General features: G+C 41.0%; 1 protein-coding gene across 1 annotated transcript in view; it reads right to left on the bottom strand.

Moving 5' to 3' along the window:
* LOC115476614 (myosin regulatory light chain 2, smooth muscle minor isoform) overlaps positions 1-22,959 on the bottom strand; it is a 41,653-nt gene extending 18,694 nt beyond the window's left edge. The window contains exon 1 of the mRNA XM_030213085.1: positions 22,858-22,959. The gene's annotated coding sequence lies outside the window, so the exon portion shown is untranslated. The remainder of the gene's footprint in view (positions 1-22,857) is intronic.
* Between the last annotated feature and the right edge of the window lie 3,302 nt (positions 22,960-26,261).

Below are 26,261 nucleotides of genomic sequence, written 5' to 3'. Positions count from 1 at the left end.
GGAAAAGGAGCTGCAGCGTGGTCGGAGGTGAGCCATCGCCTGGTGCCAGTGCGAGTGTGACTTAAAAAATAAAGAAACTTATGATTTATGCTTGTGACGGCAACTTCATCACTCAGGTAGAACAAACAATTAACCTTTCTGTAACAGAACTATGCTGCCGTGCTTTTCCCAGTAAGCCATTTTAATTTTCAGGTTAATATAATCAGTTGTAAGGAATCTATTACAGAAGATCAAAGCTTGTGCATGATGGTTTTTTAGCTTAACGTGACAAGTGCTCCATTTCTTGGAGTCTAGAATGGGTAAGCTCTCTTGAGCAGGGACTGTCCTTCCCCATGTTTAAACTTGTACAGCGCTGCGTAACCCTGGCAGCGCTATAGAAATGCTAAGTAGTAGTAGTAGTAGTTATATGCAATTTTATCTGTGTTTTGGATGCTTCACAGTCTTGTTTGATGGCATACAGTTTGCTTTTATATGTTACTGTAAATTACTTCTTGAAGCATTTAGTAGAGGTAGAGCATTAGAGAGCAAATCGAAGGTTGCAAAGAAATTGACTATTACACAGCAGGTGGTCTCACAAACAACCTAGTTACCCAATATAAATAATTTACTAGGGACTCCCCAGTCACACTTAAAATTTTCTAAAAATGGAATAATCTTTTCAATGGGGTGGAGCTAAGGTGGGGCGGAGCTAGGATAGGGCCCCACCAAATTGGTCTGCACAGGGCCCCGCACTTGCTAAGAACAGCCCTGACTGCAGGCCAGTCAGACTTGTCTTGTAAGTACATTTATTGAAATGCTTCAGAAACAGAATAGTAAGGGTCTTGCAATGCAAGGAGCAGGATTAAATGGTCAGTATTATTAATAGAGAAGGGTAGATAATGGGGTTAACTAGGGGTCTGGGCCGGGGCTGCTGCTTTTTAACATTTATAAGTCATCTAGACAATTCAAAGTTGTTAAATCACAAGAGGATTGTAAAAAAAAAAAAAAAAAAAATTTGCAAGAGGACCTTACGAGACTGGGCATCCAAATGGCAGATATTTAATGAGAGCAAGTGCAAAGTGATGCATGTAGGAAAGAGGAACCCAAACCATAGCTATGAGATCAAAGATGCCACACTAGGAGTCACTGCCCAAGAAAAAGACCCTCTGCTCAGTGTGCAGTGGCTAAGAAAGCAAAACACGTTAGGAATTATTAGGAAAGGAATGGAGATTATAATAATGCCTTTGTATCGCTCCTCAAATATTGTATGCAATTCTTGTCACTGCATCTCAAAAAAAAAAAAAAAAAAAAAAGATATAGAATTAGAAGAGGTACAGAGAACGGCCATGAAAATGATAAAGGGGGCGGGATAACTTCCCTATGAGAAAAGGCTAAAGAGGCTAGGGCTCTTCAGTTTGAGGAACAGACAGCTGAGGGGGAGATATGATAGAGGTCTATAAAATACTGAATGCAGTGGAATAGAGTGGAACAGGTAGATGTGAATCACTTATTTACTCTTTCCAAAATACAAGGAATGGGGGCATACAATGAAGCTACTAAGTAATAGTAAATTTAAAACAAAACTGTAGAAAATGTTTCTTCACCTAACGTGTAATTAAGCTCTAGAATTTGCTGCCCAAGAATGTGGTTAAAAGCAGTTAGCTTAGCAGGGTTTTAAAGTTTGGATAATTTTCTAAAAATAAGAGTCCATAAGCCATTATTACAATGGACTTCAGAAAACTCACTGCTTATTTCTAGGATAAGCAGCATAAAATCTGTTTTACCGTTCTGGCGTCAGGTACTTGTGACCTGGACTGGCCACTGTTGGAAACAAAATACAGGGCCGGGGGGGGGGGGGGGGGGGGGTGGGGAGAGATGGGCACTGACATTTTCCTTCTGCTTCTTTGTACCTCCAGCTCAATCTGAACCAGGACTACATTCTGTAGCAGCAAGCCTTCATTCACAACTCACAATTCTCCAGACATTCTCCTCGACATAATTTCTCTGGTCACCGCAGCAGAAGTCCTGGGCTGGGGGCCATGCACCACTGGTCCTTCCAAAATCCTGTAATAACTGGCCCTGTATTTGGTCAGGAGCTACCCTCAAGCAATGGCTAACTCAACTGCCCCACCCCCAAATCGAGGAAACTTGCCTCTACAGCATTCTTAGCCTTAATAACCCAGACATGTCCTGGCCACAGCACTTGTGTTTGCATGTTTATATTATGCACCAGTGAGCTGTGCTGCCTAGAGCAAATCAGCTATTTAGAAGGGTCAAACCTTATTCAATTATGCATATGACCCATTCACTTCAGTTTCCTTGCATTCATGTCCTAACTCAGGATGTAACTTTTGACCCTATTAGTCAATTCTAAAGGGCCCTAGTCCTATATCCTCTACAAGCCAGATTGCCATAGTGGGCATAGTAATTGAAAGCTGTCTCTGCTTTCCACCTCTTTCTGCTCCTAAACTGCATTGTCTTTTTACCAGTAATTTATTCAATTATCTACAGAAAGACTTCTGCTTATATTAACCCACAATCAGTTCAGCACTCTTGATTTCAACTATGTACAGTAAGTTTATTTGTAATAAAAACAGCTGAATATAAAGAAAGCACGTTCATTAATGCTGATCTTGTTTACCTTGCTATCAAATACAACCAAAACATATTTTAAGGCCAGTACGGTGGGATTGAACAGAAGATCACCTGCACAGCAATGAGACTTAAGTGGGCCTATATTCTATTTTTGTGCGTCATTGATGAGGACTTTTAACCGTCTGGGAGATTTAAAAGTAAATAAGATGCTTTTACGGCGTGTGAGCCGTCTGGATGTTGTATGTGGCAGTTATGTCAGTGCTTGCCCCCCCCCCCCCCCATCTGTGGTGGGCTTCACAGGCCCTTTCACCCTTGGCCTGCTGCTGCACTTCTTCTGCTCAAAACCAGATTGTACATCTTTTGTCATGAGGCAGTGGCTTCACTAGTCTGCTCCAAGATCATTACAGTAACATAGTAGATGACGGCAGAAAAAGACCTGCATAGTCCATCTAGTCTGCCCAAAAAGATAAATTCATATGTGCTACTTTTTGTGTATACCTTACCTTGATTTGCATCTGTCATTTTCAGGGCACAGACCATATAAGTCTGCCCAGCACTATCCCCGCCTCCCACCACCCAATCTCGGCTAAGCTTCTGAGGATCCATTCCCTCAGAACATGATTCCTTTATGTTTATCCCTCGCATGTTTGAATTCCGTTACCGTTTTCCTCTCCACCACCTCCCGCGGGAGAGCATTCCAAGCATCCACCACTCTCTCCGTGAAAAAATACTTCCTGACATTTTTCTTGAGTCTGACCCCCTTCAATCTCATGTCATGCCCTTCATGTCCCTGCCTCCCACCACCAGCTCTGGCACAGACCGTATAAGTCTGCCCAGCACTATCCCCGCCTCCCACTACCAGCTCTGCTATCCAATCTCGGTTAAGCTCCTGAGGAGCTATGAAAGAAGCACCCAAGTCACATACTGCAGGATGAGGACTTGCAGTGGGTGTTTCTGAATGTTAGGGGGGTGGGTGGGTGGGATCCATGTGACCACTACATGCCTCACTTAAAGAATATGTGCTGCTATTTGGTTCTGCTGTTGACATTAGGGGACACTCAGAACAGGTCTGGATGGAGATCTCGGACACCATCATCGCAGAGACCTTCAGGCAATGGACGGAACAACTCAAAATGAAGCCTACTATGCAGCTACTTGTTCTCACTTTGTGGAATCACTTTTCCCCAGACATCCAGCTGGATATTTAAAAATTCAAGCAGCCTTAAAAACATTTTACTAAGGCATTCCCTCCAGACCGATTAGTCTCAGCACTGCTAGCTTCCTGAGCAGCAATTTATGTTATGTACCTTAACTCCCAAGCCCAGTCCGGATATCCACAACGAATATGCATGAAAGAGTTGCATGTAATGGAGGCAGGGTATGCAAATCAAATTCATGCATAGTTGCTGTGGATATCCTGAAAACCTGACTGGCAAGGGGTACTCCAGGACTGAATTTGGGAAACACTGCCTTATCCCTTATGCATTTTTGTTCTAGTTAATCTCTGTAATCTCTATTTAGGACAGAGGTAGGCAACCTCGGTCCTCGAGGGCTACAACCCAGTTGGATTTTCAAGATTTCCCCAATGAATATGCACGAGATCTGTGTATAAACCATGCAAATAGATCTTGAGCATATCCACTGGGGAAATCTTGAAAACCTGACCGAGTTGTAGCCCTCGAGGACCGAGGCTTTCCATACTGATTTAGAATCTATATTTATGATGTAACCTAGGCAACTTCTTGTTCCCCCCCACCCAAGTTTCCATGACCTCTTCCCCTTTACTTACTTTGTAAACTGCTTGTTGGGTGGTACATCAAATAAAGGTAACCAATGATGAGTGTCTAACACATTGGGTCTGATATTCAAAGCAATCTACCCAGCCACGGACTGATTAAATCACTTGGTCGGGGCTAGCTGCTATTCAGCTGCACTTAACCAGCTAACTGCAGCTGAATATTGCAAAGTCGGCTAACTTAGGGGTGCTTGGGGGTGATCTGGGGGTGCAGTCAGCACTTGGCCACTTAAGTGCTGATATTCAGCCCTTAAGCACTCGGGTGTACCGCATAAAAGTCTGTAAGTGATGAATATTGACTTAAGCGGCTAAGTGTTAGTCAGTTTAAAAATAACCAGATATTCAAAGCCAAACCCTGCACAGGTCCCAGGCTTTGAATATCCAGGAATAACGCTGTCGCTCACCGAAGCCTTAGCATTGTCTTAGCATGATTGTAAATCTTTAGAATGTCATCAGAGGGTGGAAATATGCACTGATGGATTGATCCTTCCAACCACAGAAATGCTATAATTATGGAGAATACATTTACTTAAAAAAGATTTAACACACATCAAGTCTACAAGACCTCAAAGAGTACACAAAAACGACATGTGCATGCACAGGTTCTCCTTATAAGAATGTGGTTGTACCAGTTTTCTATTAAAAAAAAAAACAAAAACAGCACATCTGTGACAAAACTCAGCTCGTCTCTGCTTGAAAAGTCATCTGAGAATCATTGGTTGGGTTGAGCTAATACTCTTCAGTCAAAATGCTTTGGTAGTTAAGGATGGACAGTCTTAAAAGCTGTTCTTTTGTTTATAGAACACTCAGCACTCTATTAAAGTTCTACTTTTCTTAAGCAAATATTTGAACTTCAATTACAGGTCACAATCTCTGCAGTAAGGGAGCAGATTTCCATGCTTACAGAGACAACTTCTAAAAAAGCCAATTCTTCCAAAGCTTTAAAAAATTGACTAGCAGTAGTTCAATAGTTTTATGGTATTTTTCTTCCATTCTTAAAGAAGTATCACTACCTACATTCATTGAGCTAGCTACCAGCTTGCAGGGCTGTCTTTAGGTATGGCAAGCAGTGTAGTTGCCAAGTACACAAGGGGTGCCAATGGAAGCATCAAGCACTTGCAAATTTTGAGCCATGCAAAGCCTGTGACTGACCCCACCTCCTCTGACACGCCTCTCACCTCGCAGCCAGCCCACTTGCTTACTTTTTGGCCCCATTCCTTTATCACATTTTAGGTCAGTTTTGGACTACAATCAGAAAAAAAAAAAAAGCATAGGATCAGCAAGCTGTGCGAGCATAATTTTGATGAAGGATTTATTTTGACTTCAAGGAAGGAAGACTTCTTAATGAAAAGTCCAAGCTTCTGAAACAAGCACTGGGTACTTTCCCTACACTTAAAATGGAACACTATCATTTACCAGGTGCCTTTAACCAGGAAGGCTGGTGCTTACTTAGTATTTCAGTTGCCAGGATCTCTAAGTAATGAATTAACCAAAAGCAACTTTGGGAGGAAAAAATAAAGAATCTTTAACCTGAATTTAAACAAAAACAAAACTCATTTTCTCCAGATTTTATGCTACAAGATCTGCAGCTGATTCTTACTGAGGGCAATTCAGGTCACATGACAATAAGCTTACATTCAAAACTGATAAGCTGGGGGATCAGCTATTAGAAAACTAGCTACATGCTCAAAAATGAGCTACAAGTGGCCTAGTAGTTAGGGTGGTGGACTTTGGTCCTGGGGAACTGAGGAACTGAGTTCGATTCCTACTTCAGGCACAGGCAGCTCCTTGTGACTCTGGGCAAGTCACTTAACCCTCCATTGCCATGAGTGGGAAAGTGCGGGGTACAAATGTAACAAAAAAAAAAATAAGAGGGATTTTAATTTTTTTCTTAAATTTAAAATGGCAACTGAATTATCTGAATTGTTAGTACTGTTGGACCGGCAGAGAGATTTAAGACCAACTCTCCTTACTACTGAATTTCAAAAGCTTTTACCAGGCACACGAAGTGCTATACAGATATGAGAGACTCTCTGATCCACAGATCATAACTTAAGTCAAGAGAACCTCACAAGAATATATTATAGAGAAGTGATCAAGATCCAAATATGTTCAAACAACAAGGCAGCCAATCATAAGACGCAACACTGTGCAAAATGAGAGCAGATCAAAAGAACTGGTCCTCATAAACATTTATTCTTATTAAAATAAAAAAAACTAGCCTAACACTGCTATGTTTGGCCCCTTCTGAGGGCAAAACATGGCCATGTCAGACTTCTATTTTAATTATTACAAATAAATATTTCGGAACAGTTCTTTTGATCTGTTCTTTTTGCACCATGTTGGATTTGAATATGGCCAGAGAAGGACAATGCACCAACTTAGGAAGCTGGTTCCAGACAAATAGTGTGGCAAGCGAAAAGAACGTAGTAAGGAATTGAGCAATGGAGAAGCAGAGGTAAGAATGACTTGCACCCTTCCTCGTGAACCTGGTTGATCTGGCAAGGAGACAGATGAGAAGAAGCTACAGACTGAATACACTTGTACACGAATATGCAGAGAGAGAAGTGACTTAGCAGTTAGAACATAGCTGGGAACCAGGATTCAATTCCCACTTCTGCCCTTGGGCAAGTCATTACATCCCACTGCCTCATGTACTCACTTAGATCATGAGTCCTTGAGGAAGGGCATATTGTACCTGGGTACAGCACTGCATACAAGGTGAAACACAAACATTATTCATTAGAGGGGATGGGAGCCAACATCACTTGGAGAGGGTTACACAGTCACAGCAATGCAGAAGATAAACCATGCAGCCACATTCTAACAGACTGCAGTGGAGAAAGATAGTTCACAGGAGACCCACAAGAAGCAGCCTGCTGAAGTCTAAACAGGTGATGACATATGGATGAGTATTTTGGTATTCATGATCAGAAAGGAAGAGATGGATTTTAGTAATGCTGAAAAGGAGTGTCCAGCCCAGAAGAAACTGTATGGTTATAAGAAAACCCTGCCTCAGACAAGGTTGTAGAGAAGAGCAGACAGTACTGGACAAAGGGGCAAGTGAATAACTCACTGTTGGGGGGAGGGGAGGTGTCGGGGTAACAAATTGGTCAAAGATGAAGAGCAGAGTAGAGAGCTGCATGGAACAGAGATTGCAGGAATCCCACAGGGATGGAAGAAGTTGTTGTGGAAGTCCTATGGGAGTGTAGTCAAACATCATTGGCAACATCAGAATGAGGCTTGGAATTCCCAGAGAGGCAGCTAGGACACTACACTGAGGTATGGAACACTGATTAGTGAATACTACCTAAAAAATTGTGGAAGGCTGTTGGGATTCGGGAACAAAGGGCTGTGACCTGTGGCAACGTGTGGGGAAGGAGGAGAGGGGATGAGTGGGGGTATGGAATGGATCTTAGCAGGTATGGGTCAAGGCAGTTGGAATGCTGGTGGGTGGGAGCAGAAGAACATAGCTGCAGATCAAATTCAAAATGGCACCCTTATAGCCTGCTCTTTTTCCCCACAGCATAAGAAGTGGATAAAATTCAGATAGAGGCACTTAAGTATTAATCTAAACATTGAACTACACTAACCTATCCAAATACATCTTCAGTTCAGAGCTGAAAAAAAAAAAAAAGTATGCCTATATTGTCTAATATGAAATGGCACACACCAGAATTGTGTTTTTGTTAGCAAAGTGATCTTATGGTAAAAATACTAAAAGGAAATTTTAAGACAAATCAGGAATATAAGACCTTTGAAGTCAAAATGATGAAGTATTTTGACACCCACCAGAAAGGACTTAAAGATCTGGGCTTTTTATCCCACTATAAACCATAAACTTATACTGTTATATCCGTATCTCCGTCTCACCCACTCAGCCCCACCCTCTTCCTGCAAGACAGTCATTGGAATGCTTTTGTGTTTCACTTATATATTCTGATATTTGTCAACATTTGCTTATTTCCGATCTGAAGTGTTATCTTCAAAACGTTAATCAAAAAATGTATTTAGTCTAATTAAAAAAATAAAAATGTATCTTACTTTATTTCTCCTTTTTGTTAGAAAACTACATTTAATGTTTGTTCAAAGTGTCCGGTCTTAACCTTTCTTAAAAGGCTTCTTTCCAGTTGTAGTAGTTTCAGAAGTTTCATACATAAAGAAATGGCTCCACAACTTGGGTCTACATTCACGTGGATAAATTTTTACCAGAAAAATACTTTAATTGTAAAGACTAAGTGAAACCCCCACATTGTGTTAAGTGCATGAACAATAAGTACACAATAGGGATATTTGGGGGGTGATCAAGTTTCCAAATTTATTTTATGTTTCAACATTTTTATTGATGACATCTCAAAAACAAATACTTTACATCTCTTGATATGCAAACTCGGTATTAAAACAAGGAACAGTGAAAACTATTTGCTACACTTAGTCAAATTTATTAAAAAAAAAATTATATACCGCTTAGAGAGCCATCCAGGTGTTTACAATATCCAAAGTTAGAAATAAGGAAAAGAACGCCAAAATAATTCAATAGGACAGTGGAAAGAATTAAAAGTAATCATCCACGCAGAGACAAACAGAACCAACCATCATAACGCAAGCAATCCTACCCAAACACCCACAAAAGACCACAGACACATACACACCTGGTGTTAATCAGACCAGGCCCCAGCATCTAATACCCAAAGGATAAGTCAGCTACACTAAGAAGTTTGTTTAAACTGAACTTTTTCTTCCTTCCAAAAAAAAAAATCACTGGAACCACAAAAAAATACCTTCCCATAATGCCAATGTCACTGAGCTCAGTAAATCACAAATGTTAGTCAAAGTAGTAGTTGTAAAGTGAAATTTACAAACACCAGGCTGCTCTGACACTAATGGCAGATGACTCAGAGGAGAAGCAATAAGAAAGTTAAAGTCTGAAAGAAAAAGGTTTCCAGGAAAAACACCAGAAAAAGGGGGTGGGCAGGGACATTCTTGTGAGTTAAAACCATAGGGTTTACCTTCCACTAGGAAGGGGAACGACGGGAATAGCAGCAATACAGCAGGATTCAAAAGAGAATTATGAAGTAAAAGTAAATATGAACATTAGCCAGAGACTTAGATGAGCCATCTCTCATACCTGGAAATTAACTACTTTTTGGGATCTCCTAGGTACTTGTGATCGGGATTGGCCAATGTTAGAGAAAATGTTGGACATCCTGCATGCAGAGTCAGATCAGTCTGTCTTATATGCTGGAGAGGGGCCTGGCTCTGCTTTACCCAGCAGGCTTCATACTCTCTCCCTCTCACACTGAGATGCCACAGCCATAGCTGCTCTTGTGTCTGGGGAACGGGTCAGTTTCCTCGAAGACTGAGGCTTGTTCTAAAAAGCCATGGGCAGGCAAACAATTTTTCATAAACCGCAGTGTCACTGAGTAGAGAATTCAGCCGAGCGTGTGTGGTTACTACATATGTACATAAATATTGCCACCCTGGGAAAGACCAAAGGTCCATCAAGCCCAGCATTTTGTTTCCAACAGTGGCTAATCCAGGTCACAAATACCTGGCAAGAGCCCAAAAAAGTACAAAACATTCTATACTGCTTATCCCAGAAATAGTGGATTTTCCCCAAGTCCATTTAATAATGGTTTATGGACTTTTCCTTTAGGAAGCCGTCCAAATCTTTTTTAAACTCCGTTAAGCTAACCGCCTTTACCACATTCTCTGGCAACAAATTCAAGAGTTTAATTACACGTTGACTCAAGAAAAAGTTTCTCCAATTTGTTTTAAATTTACTACTTTGTAGCTTCATCGCATGCCCCCTAGTATTTTTGGAAAGCGTAAACAGACGCTTCACATATACCTGTTCCACTGCACTCATTTTATAGACCTCTATCAAATCTCCCCTCAGCCGTCTTTTCTCCAAGCTGAAGAGCCCTAGCTGCTTTAGCCTTTCCTCATAGGGAAGTCGTCCCATCCCCTTTATCATTTTCGTCGCCCTTCTCTGCACCTTATCTAATTCCACTATATCTTTTTTGAGATGCGGCGACCAGAATTGAACACAATATTCGAGGTGCGGTCGCACCATGGACCAATACAAAGGCATTATAACATCCTCATTTTTGTTTTCCATTCTTTTCCTAATACCTAACATTCTATTTGCTTTCTTAGCCGCAGCAGAACACTGAGCAGAAGGTTTCAATGTATCATCAACACCACCACCTAGATCCCTTTCTTGTTCTGTGACTCCTAACGTGGAACCTTGCATGATGTAGCTATAATTCGGGTTCTTCTTTCCCACATGCATCACTTTGCACTTGCTCACATTAAAACATCATCTGCCATTTAGACGCCCAGTCTCCCAAGGTCCTCTTGTAATTTTTCACAATCCTCCCGTTATTTAATGACTTTGAATAACTTTGTGTCATCAGCAAATTTAATTACCTCACTAGTTACTCTCATCTCTAGGTCATTTATAAATGTTAAAAAGTAGCAGTCCCAGCACAGACCCCTGGGGAACCCCACTAACTACCCTTCTCCATTGAGAATACTGATCATTTAACCCTACTCTCTGTTTTCTATCTTTTAACCAGTTTTTAATCCACAATTGAACATTACCTCCTATCCCAAGACTCTCCAATTTCCTCTGGAGTCTTTCATGAAGTACTTTGTCAAACGCCTTCTGAAAATCCAGATACACAATATCAACCGGCTCACCTTTATCCACATGTTTGTTCACCCCTTCAAAGAAATGCAGTAGATTGGTGAGGCAAGATTTCCCTTCAATAAATCCATGGTGACTGTCTCATTAATCCATGCTTTTGAATATGCTCTGTAATTTTCTTAAGAAGTGTCAGCTTTGAATTCCATTTCCGGCACCAGTATCCCACCGAAATATTCCTCGGTGAAGACCGAAGCAAAGAATTGATTTAATCGCTGCGCTACAGCTTTGTCTTCCCTGATCACCCCTTTTACTCCTCGGTCATCTAGTGGTCCAAATGATTTTTTCGCCAGCTCCCTGCTTTCAATATACCTAAAACATTTTTTACTATGTGTTTTTGCCTCCAGCGCAATCTTTTTTTCGAACTCCCTCTTAGCCTTCCTTATCAGCACTTTGCATTTGACTTGACATACCCCATGCTGTTTTCTTATTTTCAGGCAGTTCCTTCTTCCATTTTCTGAAGGATTTTCTTTTAGCTCGGCTTCCTTCACCTCACTTTTTAATCACGTCAGCTGTCGTTTGGTCTTCTGTCCTCCTTTTTTAATACGCGGAATATATTTGGCCTGGGCTTCCAGGATGGTGTTTTTGAAAAGCATCTATGCCTGATGAAAATTTTTGACGCTCACAGGTCGCTCCTCTAAATTTTTTTTTTCACCGTTCTTCTCATTTTATCATAGTCGCCTTTTTTAAAGTTAAATGCTAACGTATTTGATTTCCTATGTATACTTACTTCAAAGCTAATATCAAATCTGATCATATTATGACCACCGTTATCAAGTGACCCCAGCACCATTACCTCCCGCACCAGATCATGCGCTCCACTAAGGACTAGGTCTAGAATTTTTCCTTCTCTTGTCGGCTCCTGTACCAGCTGCTCGATAAAGCTGTCCTTGATTTCATCAAGGAATTTTACCTCCCTAGCGTGCCCTGATGTTACATTTATCCAGTCAATATCGGGGTAATCTATTTGATTCAAGGCTCTCATTAATAAACAATGCTACCCCTTCACCAATTTGATCCACCCTGTCACTACCATATAATTTGTACCCCATATGACAGTGTTCCACTGGTTATCCTCCTTCCACCAGGTCTCTGAGATGCCTATTATATCTAATTTTTCATTTAGTACAATATATTCTAACTCTCCCATCTGATTTCTTAGGCTCCTGGCATGTGCATATAGACATTTCAAAGTATGTTTGTTGTTCCTATTTACATCATGCTTAGTACTTGACAGTATTAATTTGCAATCTTTTGTCTGATTTTTATTTTTATTTAAGAAGGACACCTGATCTACTACAGTCTCTTTTGCAACCTCACTATCAGGATACCCTATCTTCCCTTGGTGATATCTTTGAAAGATACCTTATCCCAAACCATGCGCTTTTGAGCAACTGTCGGCCTTCCCCCCGTTTCTAGTTTAAAAGCTGTTCTATCTCCTTTTTAAATGCCAATGCCAGCAGCCTGGTTCCACCCTGGTTAAGGTAGAGCCCATTCTTTCGGAATAGGCTCCCCTTTCCCCAGAATGTTGCCCAGTTCCTAACAAATCTAAAACCCTCCTCCCTGCATCATCGTCTCATCCACGCATTGAGACTCTGTCTCTTGGGCCCTGCGTCTGGAACAGGCAGCATTTCAGAAAATGCTACCCTAGAGGATCTGGATTTGAGCTTTCTACCTAAAAGCCTAAATTTGACTTCCAGAACCTCTATCCCACATTTTCCTATGTCACTGGTACCCACATGTACCAAGACAGCCGGCTCCTCCCCAGCACTATCTAAAATCCTATCTAGATGACGCGTGAGGTCCGCCACCTTCCCACCAGGCAGGCAAGTCACCAGGCGATCCTCACGTCCACCAGCCACAAAGCTATCTATATGCCTAATGATCGAATCACCAACTACAACAGTTGTCCTAACCTTTCCCTCTCGGGCAGCACTTGGAGACATATCCTCTGTGCGAAAGGATAGTACATCCCTGGTGGACAGGTCCTGGCTACAGGAGTACCTCCTACTTCACCAGAGTGATGCTCTCCTTCTAGGAGACCTCCCTCCTCCAAGGTAGCACAGGGGCTACCAGACTGGAGGTGGGACTTCTCTACAACATCCCTGTAGGTCTCCTCTATGTACCTCTGTCTCCCTCAGCTCCAAGTCTGCTATTCTAACCTCAAGAGAATGGACACATTCTCTGAGAGCTAGGAGCTCTTTGCATCGGCCACACACATGACATCTCACCAACTGGAAAATAATCATACATGTGACAATGCGAAAGAATGGATAGCACCCCTCTCGCTGCTGGACTGCTGACTCCATCTTAGTGTTTTTGAGTTTTTCAATAATTAGAAACAAGCCTCAGTTTAAGGATTCTAAAACAGTTGGAAAACATTTAGGCACAAGCTATAAGATATTTCCTGTGATAAAAGTGTGTGGGGTGAGGGCGATCTGAACAGAATGTTTAAGGGAACAATCAGCAGTGTCTGGCATGATTCATACAACACAGCAACATACTGGGGTTTCAGCTTAACAAAAAACATTTTCCAACACCAAAATAAACTCGCTCAGTACTCACTGGTTTTCATTCTGTTATAAAAGTACAAGTGTAGATTATCTGACCTAAAAGCTGGATAATACAGAAAACAGTAACCCCTCAAACAATGCAGAAACAAAGCCAATGAAAGCAGGGTCCTGGCTCACAACGTTGGTAAAAATCAGGGTCTCTGGTTTGGAAAACAGAAAGAAGTTGCAAGACATCACCGGGCGTCTGTCTGATAAGCTGGATGGTCGGATCAGCAAATAAAATTGAGACGGAAGTGTCACGTACTAAATAGATAAATGATTTAACTGTACATATAAAGCAGATGCACAAAATTTAAACATAGCATTTTGGTCCACTGATCTAATGCATCAGAAAATTTTTAGCATATTCAGAGGAAGTCACGTTTCAGTATAAATTGTCCAACACTAAAAAAAAAAAATCGAATGTGTTTGCTTTTCAGAAGTTTCATCACTCAATTATGGTGAGAGTCAACTGAATCACACAGAGAGGGCTTAGCCAGTTTTTCACAAATTCAAGCTGGCGAATATACAGAATATAAATACAGAATACTGGTCACTTTCAAAGGCAGTGTATGCTTATGTGCCTAAAGTAGCAGCATAATGCCTAGGGGTAAGGGTATGCTCAAGTCACAAACCCCCTAATTCTAGAAAAGTTACCAAAAATTGCACATGAAAAATTTGGGCCTGTGCCCAATTGGATAATGAGCTATTAGCTCCAACTGGCTTTTTGACAAGTAACTATTGGAACTAATGAATGTACAGGATCCATGCCTAAATTTAAAAGCGAAATGAAAAATGGGGCAAGGAAATGGGAGGGTCATGGATGGAACGGAGGCGTTTCTAAAAATTAGCATGCGTTGTTATAGAACAATGGGGCTATGTGCCTGATGTAGGTGCATAAATAATTCACCCCATAGCGCATAAACACAAGGGGAGGGAGTACACATGGGTGAACAAGGGTAAGGAGGCCACCTACATACACAAGATACAGAATACAACGTGCCCATGTGGCCCTCACTCAATTTCCCTTATTACAGCATATATGTCACACTGAATGGTTTCTGATCTTAAAACAAAAAAAGCAATAATGAATGAGACCAAGGAAACTTGAGTAATTGATTTTTAAAACAACATCCACATTAACCCATATAAAAGAGTAACTGCCCCCTAACTTTAGCAGTAATAATTGCGACCAAATACTTCCTACAGTTTGATATTAGTCTTTCACATCACTGTTGAGGAACCTTAGCGCACTTCTTTACCGAGCTGCTTTAGACATTCATAGGTTTGAGAATGAACCGCTTGTTTCAGGTCCTGCCACAGAATCTCTACTGGATTCAAATCAGACTTCGACAAGGTCAGTCCAAAACTTTGTTTCTCCTCAGTCGTTCAGATGACTTGCTTTTGTTCTGGACCACTATCTTGCTGAATAACTCGATTACGCTTCAGCTTTACCTCACAGCCAGATGACTAGACTTCTCCTTAAGAATTTTCAGGTACAACTTGATATACTGCCCTTCCAGAATATCAAACGGTTTAAAGTTAAAACTAAAGAATTAGAAAAAGAATGCAATCAAATAAGAAAGCAAAATAACTAGACAAATAGTTGCAACAGGAGTAGCAGAGGTTAGACTACTGAGTCGGAGACCCAGCCTCACCCAGTTAATCAAATGACTGTTGCAAAAGGTGATCATCTAGGTGTGCTTCTGCAAACGTGAGATGGGCACCATTACTCTTTGATAGCAATGGTTTCTGCTTTGTTACATTCCCGTGAATCCTATTTTTTCCCAGAGTCTTCCGTATTGTGGAGTCATGAACACTAACCTTAACCAAAGCTAGAGACGCCTGCAGTTCTTTGGATGTTTTTATGGGATGTTTTGTGACTTCCTGGATGAGTTGTTGGTGCACCCTTGGAGTGATTTTGGCAGGCCGACCACTTCTGGGAAGATTCATCACTGTTCCAAGGCTTTTCCATTTGGAGATGATAGCTCGCACTGTGGTTCGGTGGAGTCCCAGAGTTTTAGAGATGGCTTTGTAACCTTTTCCAGACTGATATATTTCAACAACTCTTTCTCTCATCTCTGCTGGAATTTCCTTTGACCGTGGCATAGCGTTTTTCTAGAAACTTTGTTGGGACACAAAAAGAAAAAGGCAAGCAGGTACTATAGTTCCAAAGGAAAAAAGACCACCACCAAAAATTGAAGATCCAAAGCAAGCTCAATCAAGGTTTATGCAACATAGGAACAAGACTGCCACGTTTTACCCTCAGGCTGCCATCAGTTGATAGGTCAATAACTAAAACAAACATAAATATGACAATGTGAATAGCAGATAACATATACAGTACATTGAAATCAGGTGTTTCCAAATTTCATATATGGAAAATCCTCAAGTTGTTACTTATGTATGTTCAAGTGATATTAGTGAAATAAAGATACATGGCTAATAAAAATGTACATGAGAAAAAAATGGTTAAAAGCCGGTTAATAAAAACCTAAATATTGGACTAATACAAAAGTTGTGGGAAAATTCTGGTGCATTATATAACTAGTAACCACCAATGTGAATTTTGTAAAAGAAATGAAAATAAGGCAACCAATTACAGTAGATTTTAGTGGCATATCAATTAAAGTCATAATGAAACATTACTCTATAACGCCTTATATTTAAGTTTTGTCTATTGCATAGACATCTTAACTATATCAACATCTGTAGCTAAATGTTTCTGCTCTAATCAACAAAGCATTACCACTTAGGTAGTTAATATGTACCTTTGTACATTGCCTTGGGTGAATCTCTTCATAAAGGCGGTTAATAAATATCAATAAATAAATACAATTATGTAAATGTTTAACTATCACAAACATAACCGGTATAAAAAAAGTGTTCCTTTTCATTTGTCACACTGCAATGCCATCCATTTTCACCTGTAAAACATTACTGCCCTGCCACACAGTTAATTAAAAGATACGTACTTCTACTGCAAGTGCTTACTTTTAATTTAGTAGTCATAATGAAGCACATTCACTTGTTGCAGTAAGAATTAATTCTTCCTAGTTCCTACTGCTGCCTCAATTGTACTGTACAGTTACCAACAACAAAATAAATCCATGTTTCTCCATTTTAAACAACCCACAACTTTGTTAGCATCTTCCTCACCTCGAAGAACAACCAAATACTATGTGGTTATCTAAATCCAAATAAATTCACTTGCTATAGACAGTACTCCCAAATATACCTTCAACTAACTGTCCATGAACCTTAGCCTTGAAACTGGCAATTGCAACAGTGTTTTGCACGACAAACGTAATCTGTGTGCAGTGCAAAAGGTGCCATTTTATAGTTGCTCTACCACTGCCTGCCAGATTGACACGAGCCATGTTCACAAAAGGTTCCTACTATGAGCGACAGAAGCTTTAAGAATCTACACTATTTTAATCAGTGATTCTAATTAATCATTGTTATAAGTATTTGGATTCAATTAAAAGTGATGTGAAAAGTCTCCCCTCCTCCAATTTCCCTTATTATATGTCACACTGAATGGTTTCTGATCTATAAACAAAACGTAAATACTGTACTAGACATAGAACCTGAGTAAAACATTTAAGTTTTTCATTTATTATGTCATTTATTTAAACAAGTTACACTACTCCTAATGATTTGCACACTTTAGCAAAAACAAAGGATCACAACCAAGCGCTTCCATAATCTGACGTTTTTCACATCACTGTTGAAGATCTTATCCCATTCTCTTTCGCAGAGCTGTTTTAATTCAGATAAAATTTTGATTTTTTTTTTTTTGCATAAACTGCTCATTTCATGTTTGCCTCAGCATCTATTAGATTCAAGACAGGACTTTGACTAGGCCAGTCCAAAACTAATGTCGTTTCTCCTCAGCCGTTCAGCTTTAGACTTGCTTGTGTGTTTCTGATCACTCTCTCCCTGCACGACTCCCAATTATGCTTCAACTCATGAACAGAAGACAGGACATGTCATTAAAGTTTCTGGTACAATGCAGAATTCAGGATTCCTTCATTAGCCAGTTTTTCCAAGTCCTCAAGCAGCTAAGTATCCCCACGTTTAACTGTCGGTATGATTTTTTTTTTTTTTAAACTGCAGAACGGCTGTTATTTAGTTTACGCCAGACAATATGGCCTGTGTTGTTTACAGTTCCACCTTGACTCATCTGGCCATAGACTTATTACCTCATAAGGCTCAGGGATCATCCAGGTGTATTTCTGCAAATACTAGATGAGCGAAGTTACTCTTGGGATAGCCATGGTTTACACCTTGCTACTCTCCAATGAATCCCATTTTTGCCTAGAATCTTCCTTCTTGTAGGGTCATGAATACTGATCTTAGCTGAGACTAGACAGGCCTGCAGTTTTTTTGAACACTCATCTTGAGATACCATGAGCTGGTTTCAAAGCACTTAAACTTACCAAGTTCCATAACCTGTGGAACTAAGTCTAAGAGCTTTGAAAATGAGCCTCTAAGCAACTTTCAGGATGAGTTGTCACTGAATCCTTTAAATAATTTTGTATGTCTACTCCTGGAAAGATTCACCATATTCCAAACCTTCTCCATTTGGAATTAACAGCTCTCCCTGTGGTTTAGTGGAATCGCAGGTTTTAGAGCTTTAAAAGCCTTTCCATATGTATTTCAAAGTTTTTATTAATCTCTTCTGGAATTTCTTTGATGGCAGCAACTACTCTCATGGTAAGATTAAACATATATTGAGGTCTGGATGAAAGAGGGATGGCTGAAAAAGCCTGGCTGTGTTCAACCGGCAGAATCTGATCAATTAGATTTGGTCAACTGGCTGATTGAAAAAGTAACCGTCTTAGCTACTCAGATGGGCAATGGATAACTTTGTTCCTTAAATAAATGAAGTAATTCAAATGAAAGTAATTAAAAAAAACTCGTGTGTATACTCAGAATCCCACTAATATTATATTTTGTATGAAGATCAGAAACCATTCCCTGTGACATAAGCAACAGCAGAGGAAAATGGGTGAGGGGGTAGATTTTCACATCACTGTATAATTAAAACAGCATAGATTCTTATAAATAATTTGTTGCTCATAATGGGAGCCTCTGTGGACATGACATGTGTCAGTCTGGAGGCAGCGATAGAGCAACTATAAAATGGCACCTTTAGCGCCACACACAGATTACTTTTGGTGTCGTGCAAAACACGGCCATAGATGGCAGTTTCAAGACTGGTTATGTGGACACTTCTGAAAAAGTATTCAGGAGTGCAGTATTGGTTCAACCTTGAAATGAGGAAGACACTACCAAAATTGGTTGGGGGGGTGGTTAGAGAGTACATTTTTTGGTAATTGTACAATAAAATTTTAAAAAGGGACAGCAGTAAGAACCAAATTATTAACACCTACTGCAACAAAAAGGTCAGTTCCCACACTAGAGCAGCATTTCCCAAACTATACACCGTGGCACCCTGGTGCACTGCAGCAAACTCCCGCCACCACCCAAACCAAGAAGGCAACCCCCAGTCACCCACAATCCAGCACTGCTCCCTACTTTCCTCTCCCGCAAGTCTGCAATCGGCTGCTTCTTCCCCTGCCGCAGTGCTTGCAGCTTACATTTCAGCCTGTCCACGATTCACACAGGCACTGCGGGGCCTTCCAGCTGCCGTGTCCGGCCCTTGCAACAGAAAGTTGCATCACAGAGGGCTGGATGTGAGAGAGGAAAGGCCCCAGAGTGCCTGTGTGAATCGCAGACAGCCCAAAAATGTAAGCTGCAAGCAATGAAGCGGCAGATTCCAGACCTGCAGGAGGTAGTGAGTGATGATGGATTTGGAGAAGGCAGAGATTATGCTGGACTTATGGGAGAAAGGGGCTACAGGGAAGGGAGAGGTATGCTGGACTTTCTGGGAGGAGGAATGGAGAGCTGTGCTGGACTTATGAGAGGAGGGGGCTGCAAGGAACGGAGAAATGTGCTAGACTTTCTGGGAGGAGGTGGTCTGCAAGGAAAGGGAGACCTATATGGTGGAGGGGGTGGAGACCTATGTGACCAGGGTGGGGGGGGGGGGGGGGTACCGTGAAAAATTGCTCAGACACTAAGGGTGCCTTGAACCAAAAAAGTTTGGGAACCACTACACTAGAGCGTGAACATGCTTTGTTATATGACTAAACTGAAAGTAAACATTTGCAGTAGAAGTCCATAGCAATTATAATTAACCATGTGGCAGGACAGTAATGTTTTATAGGTAAAGATGCACTACTACTACTACTAAACATTTCTAAAGCGCTACTAGGACAAAAGTGGATGGCATTGCAGTATAATAGAAAAAAAAAAAACACTTATACCAGTTACACTATGTTTTTATTATGCTATAAACATGTACATGATACTATCACAAGCATGCCTGCTTTGAATTAACTACATAAAAGAGGGGATATGTTTTATTGATTAGGGTAGAAAATTTAGCTACAGATGACATTTATGCAGCACACAAGAGTATTAAACTTATGTGGCTGTACAGTAATTATACATTTCATTACAAAATAAGTTGACATGCATCACTAAAAGCTATAACTTGCTTGGAGCAGTGCTTTGGCAATACTTGCTGAAATCCACATTGGTTGTTCTGTTACACTGACTAAAATGTAGTTTCATCATTACCAAAATAAATATGTATATTTCTAAAAGTTATAACTATGAAGTACAAGGATTTTTATTTGCATTAGTCCAATTGTATATATTTGTCAACCAACTGTTCCTACCCCCCCCCCCCCCCATTATTTATTCTCATTATGTACATTTTTCTTTTTATTTCCATTTTAAGCCACTTGCATCTTTCATCTCACTTGAAGATGCAACAACTTGAGGATATTTCCTTTTATGAAATTTGGAAATAGTGTATACAGTACACTGAAGTCTATCTGCTATTCACATTGTATCATATTGTTTGTTTGCAACATTAATAGCCATTAAAACTAAAGGAGGCTTTGATGGACAGTACTCAGCCATAGCTGAACTTCCAGCACCAATCTGGTTTGTTTCTGGAAAGTTGTGTGGCTGGATTGAACAGTCTATAGCTCATAACGTCCCTAAGCCATGCTACCTTTCTCTGCTCCTTAGAGGTCTGTCATCTCAGCTGGCAGCCCCACTGCATGCATGAATCTGTAATTGTGATTTTCTTTGGAAAAAAAATCATGAACATTTTAACTACAACTCCACATATGCAATGTGGCAAAAGCAGCTTACTCCACTGATCCAGAGAGAAAGTGACACCCCTAGTCCATTATTTTCTCTTTACCACAGTAGAGTACCCAGCCATGAACCAGTTTCATTCTGGGGAACTGTAGGTTTCTGGGTACTAACTTGGCCACATGTCTCGCAGTATTGCAAAAGCCATGCTTTCCATACTTGCCTATTGTTTACGCCTTAGCAACTCTCCCCTTGCCTCTACTCCAATTCTCTCATAGTAGTGTTTCAATCACCTCAGCTATAAGGTTATTCTGACAAGGGATGGAAACGTTACAAGCACTTTAGCACCTAAACTCAGATGTCTATAGTGCCCAACTGAAGAAACACTTGAAGGGCCCAGGCTGTGGAGCATATGGAAAAAGATGGGAAACAGATCAAGGGAAGAGTACTTACATGTGAAGAGAGCAAAAAAAAAAAAATAACTGAGGGAAATTACTTTTTTTTTTTTTAAACCACCCACACCCAGACATTCCTCAATTTTTCTTTGTACCCACAAGTCTTCTAAATATTTTAAATTCCTGATTTCAGTCATTTACCACTCACAGTGAAGGTTATGAATCTTCCTAAAACTTGTCAGTATCTTATGTCTGATGTGTCTTTAGGTATCATTTTATAAAATCCAAGTACTGAAAACAGACATCCTCTGACTGTACTTATGAAAAAATAAGTTAAAGCAGCATAAGGTGATAAACAGTATAAGAAAATGGTATTAGCTTTTGAAAAGCAGGCTCACATCAACCGGTAAGCCTAGGTTAGAAAAGCCAAACACAAACTGTGCTAGCCCAATAAAGAGATGTTTGTCAGAATTATATTTACTGGTCACCACTGCCATGAAGACAGTTTCTAACTGAACTGAAACATTCTTTAACTGTGCTAAACAGTCACATACCTCCCTCAAAGAAGCTCAAAAACGTATCAACCTTCCGAGTCCACTGCCATCTTTGCCCCTAAATTCTCAACAAAAGGCACCTACACTTTCCAAAACAGTAATAGAGAATGGGAGGGGGGGGGGGGCAATGGGATTTAATATACAGCCTAGATACGTTTACACACTTACTACTACTAGTTATTTCTATAGCGCTACTAGATGTACGCAGCGCTGTACACTTGAACATGAAGAAACAGTCCCTGCTCCTCCCTGATCAAATGGGAACACAATGTGCACAATTTCTAAATACTACCACTAAAACACAGCCATGTTGGAGCAGGGATGAACAATGATGGTTCTTTCAAGTCTACCTAGCTAATACGTTCTTGGCAGAAAAGTCCATTAAAAAAAAAAACACATAAAATCCTTGGTCTCTGCTATGTTGCTCCTTGACCACATCCTCAGCAACAGGAATAACTCAATTACACATTTATTAGTTTCATGAGTGTCCTCTTGCTTTTGAGTTTGTTACCATTCCACCCCTCCCCTCCCGAATTTAATAAACGTCTTTTAGAGCCTTATCTACTTCTATCCAATATCTAGTCTAAGCTAGCGGTTCTCAACTTTGTCTAGAAAGTACACATTTTGAAAATTTCCAAACTAAATACATACGACACATTTGCATAGATACCCACGGGGGCTGGAATCACAGTACTCTCTGGGCATACTCCTTAGAATACCTAGAACACCAAACTAGTTAAATGGATCACTAGGCCCTGGTTACACACCTCTGCTCTAATTTTTTTTTTTTTTTTAACCGGGGGGATTTTAGAACACCACAAAAATAAACCTCACCCGTAATACACCCAGAACTACCCTGCGAGTTTTACCAAATAGAAAAATACACTCAAGTAGGCGCTCTGCTCTCCCAGGGCGGCCACTTCCTGCCAAGCCCTTTTCATCAGTCGCCATCAGTTCCACAGCCCGCATTCCACCTACTCGTACAAAAAAAAAAAAAAACCTTCACTTCCCCGGGTAGAGAAAGGCCTAAGACGCAAGAAAAGAGCGCTAGCAGCTCATCCCAAGCTCCAGTCAAAGACAGAGAAAGCCAGGCCCCACTCACCCGCTGCGGTACTGCAGACTCACGAGACTAATAAACCAACAGTAAAACCACCGCCACTCAGCTTCCCCAAGCTCCGATTGCTCTAAAGAAAAATGCGCCTCGCGCCGACTTCCGGATCCACCCTCATTCCGGAAGCGCACGCCCTGGGAGAGACTATCCTTACATGTTTGGGGGTGACATCAAGTTAAACATAATACCTCTGCTTCGGCAGACTCTACAAAAGTGTTCATAGTGACAGTTAAAAACGTATAATAATGTGGACAAACATGGGAAGAACGAAAACACACACATAGGCTCTCTCTTCAACGCTAACACAGACCCGAAATCCATCTAGGTCTCCCCCCAAAGATGCTTTGCGACTGGGGGTTGTTACGCTTACATTCCTCTGCGGTGACGTGTGGCTGACCGTGACCGACGCAGACCTCTCCTTGTATGGGAACAGGACTGAGATGGTTTCCTGCACGTCATCTGGGCTTGGGCAGGCGCAGTGTGGGAATGGAACCATTTTTGAATAGCGTTCTGTTAATATAACAGTTGCTACCGTTGGCGCGGGGTGGTAATTTTTGGTTCACAGCTAAACTGTTTCTATTTCAGTAGTACATTTATTAGTATTTTTATCTTCTTTTTTTCTGTTGGTGAAGCTCTTCTTGAGAGTACTACTTGCTTTATTACTGATATCATTTAAGATTATTTCTCTTGGGATTTTTTTTATTATTATTAGTCTGTTAGTAGTAGTACAAGCTTTTGTTAGAGGAGCAATTTGAAAGATACTTTGCTAGCTATGAGGAAAAACCAGTTTGAATATTGGCGCTTTTTGCTCCCGTCCCAGCAGGAGAAAAATAGGCTGTAGTTGTAGAGAATGACACGCGGGACGGGGAACCGCAGTAACCGGGGGGATGGGGACAGATCTCACGGGGACAAACTTTGTCGCCGTATCATTTTCTACTTTGAAGCCTGTTAATGAACTGGACTGTTATTTATGTTTAAGTGATGCCTACAAAGATATTTTGATTTTTTTGTAAAAACAAGCAAACATACTGGCCACAACTAGCAAAATTTGCATGGGAGATCCTGTATATCCTGCTACCAAAGTGTTGAAATTTGTTCACGCCCAAAATCGCCCAAAGTCAATTCCGCAAGAAAACTGAGCCAACCTGCGGCCGACGACTGTGGGAAAAAAACACCCAAAATCCCGCAACCCGCACGTGGCGTGAAAAAGCCGCAGCAGGTCGCGGAAAGAAGCCCAATTGAGCGGGAAACCCGCAGCCCTGACAACCAGCACATCTTCTAAGAAGACAACTTCTATTCCAGGAAGGACTGTGGAAGACAGGAGAGCTAGATTGAATCCTGAGATTGTTGATGATTTCTTATTTATCCACAGATTAAAAAAAAAAATAACTGCTTTATAGGGCATATTTTTCTTTCTAGGGCATATAGTGCTTCCGGAAAGCACTAAAGACGGAACTGTTCAGAAGAGCATACCCCACCAACCCAACATTAAAAACCTGGACACTTGCGACACAATGTAACCAAAGACCGCAATGATCACTACTTGTACCTCATTCCACCACATCACTTTGTATTCTTTCATACCATGTGTTTGTTCAGACCGGAATCAGCTAACGCCGCTAACGGTAATATGTAAGCCACATTGAGCCTGCAAGTAGGTGGGAAAATGTGGGGTACAAAAGCAACAAATATAGAACGGGTTGTATTTTATACCCCTGGACATTTTAACAGTGTGAATTAGGATTCCATGGTGGTGTAGAAATCACCTATTGTTGGGGTTGGAAGGGTAGAGGGTGGTGGTGGTGGAAAGGAGGGTTATTATAGCAGCTCATTGTTATTATTCTCTATTTGTAATTTATACACAGTAGTTGCACAGCATATTGTTCCTTTTTATATTTTAATAAAAAGATTTAAATATAAAAACCTAAGTGTTCGAGGCTTCTGCAGATGAGAACAGAGCCCACGGGGCGGGGATGGAGACAGGGTCTGCGGGGATGGGGTGGGGACGGAGACAGAACCTGCGGGGATGGGGTGGGGACGGAGACAGAACCCACGGGGGCGGGGACAAAGACAAACTTTGTCCCCGTGTCATTCTCTATGTAGTTGATAGTTCTTAGGGCCCTGTTTACTAAGGTGCCCTAGTGTAACTAGTGTGCGCGCTAACGCTAGAGACACCCATGTACGCTTTTTTTTTAGTGCATGCTAAAAACGCTATCGCTCCTATAGTGTGGCTTAATAAACAGGGCCCTTAAGGTTTATAAAATATCCTAGAGCCCTACTGCACGTCTTATCTTCCGCCTAGACCGATATGCTCATATCACCCCTCTCCTCAAGTCACTTCACTGGCTTCCGATCAGGTACCGCATACAATTCAAGCATGGTGTTAAAAACCGCACATTCATTAGGCTTTAAACTGTTTTGTAAACAACGGTCTTTAAGTACCACACATTTTAAAGACAGCGAACCTGAAAGGTGGAAAACATCTGTCAACAGCAACTAAATGTCCTTCCAGTAGCTTTGAAGACACGCACAATCAAATATAAGATGTTTAAGACTGCCTTGCTGAGAGTGACATGACCAACAAAGGCTAGACTTTGAGAGATCAACGACGTGGAGCCTAATAGGTGTCCACAATGCCCTATGCAGAAAGAAATACATAGATTGCAGCGTCGACGAGGATGTGGAGTATTTAAACAAGGATCTCCAAGTCCGCTCCCATAAACTATCCGAAATAGGTTCCTGAATATCTTCTTCCCAACATTTAAGAAGGCCTGCGCATCGAAAGGAGGAGCAACCTAACAGCAGCTTGTACAGATGCGAGGCGACATGGCCGACATGCTGAACCCTATGACTAATGGTGAACTTAAGAGAATAGGACTGAAGTGGTTCAAATGGAAGTTTCATGAGAGCTGTGAGGATGACATGGCAATCCCACGCCACTGGAGGTCGTTTGATAGAAGGTTTGGTATGAAATAAACCTTTCATGAATCTTACTATCAAGGGATGAATGGAAATTAGTTTGTTAGCAACACTAGAGTAGTGTACTCTGACTGTGTTAGTTTTGAGGCCAGAATCAGAAAGATGAGGAGGTACTCCATAAGGGTAGCAAGAGAGTACCTAACAGGGTCAAGTGCTCTGACTGTACTGCAAAGAGAAAATCTTTTCCACTTGAAACAGTAACACTTCTGTGTAGAATGTTTCTGTGAAGAAACAGTGTGTTTTAAGCCTGTAAAATATGTTGGATATTTTCCTGTCTTAAATATGTCTGAAGTGGATTTCTCCTGCTTAAAGCTCCTTGTGACTCTGGGCAAGTCACTTAACCCTCCATTGCCCCAGGTACAAATAAGTACCTGTATACAACATGTAAGCCGCATTGAGCCTGCCATGAGTGGGAA

The sequence above is a fragment of the Microcaecilia unicolor genome, chromosome 1 (genome assembly GCF_901765095.1).
Source record: "Microcaecilia unicolor chromosome 1, aMicUni1.1, whole genome shotgun sequence".
In the NCBI taxonomy this organism is placed as follows: Eukaryota; Metazoa; Chordata; class Amphibia; order Gymnophiona; family Siphonopidae; genus Microcaecilia; species Microcaecilia unicolor.
This window is presented reverse-complemented; position numbering and strand designations above follow the sequence as displayed.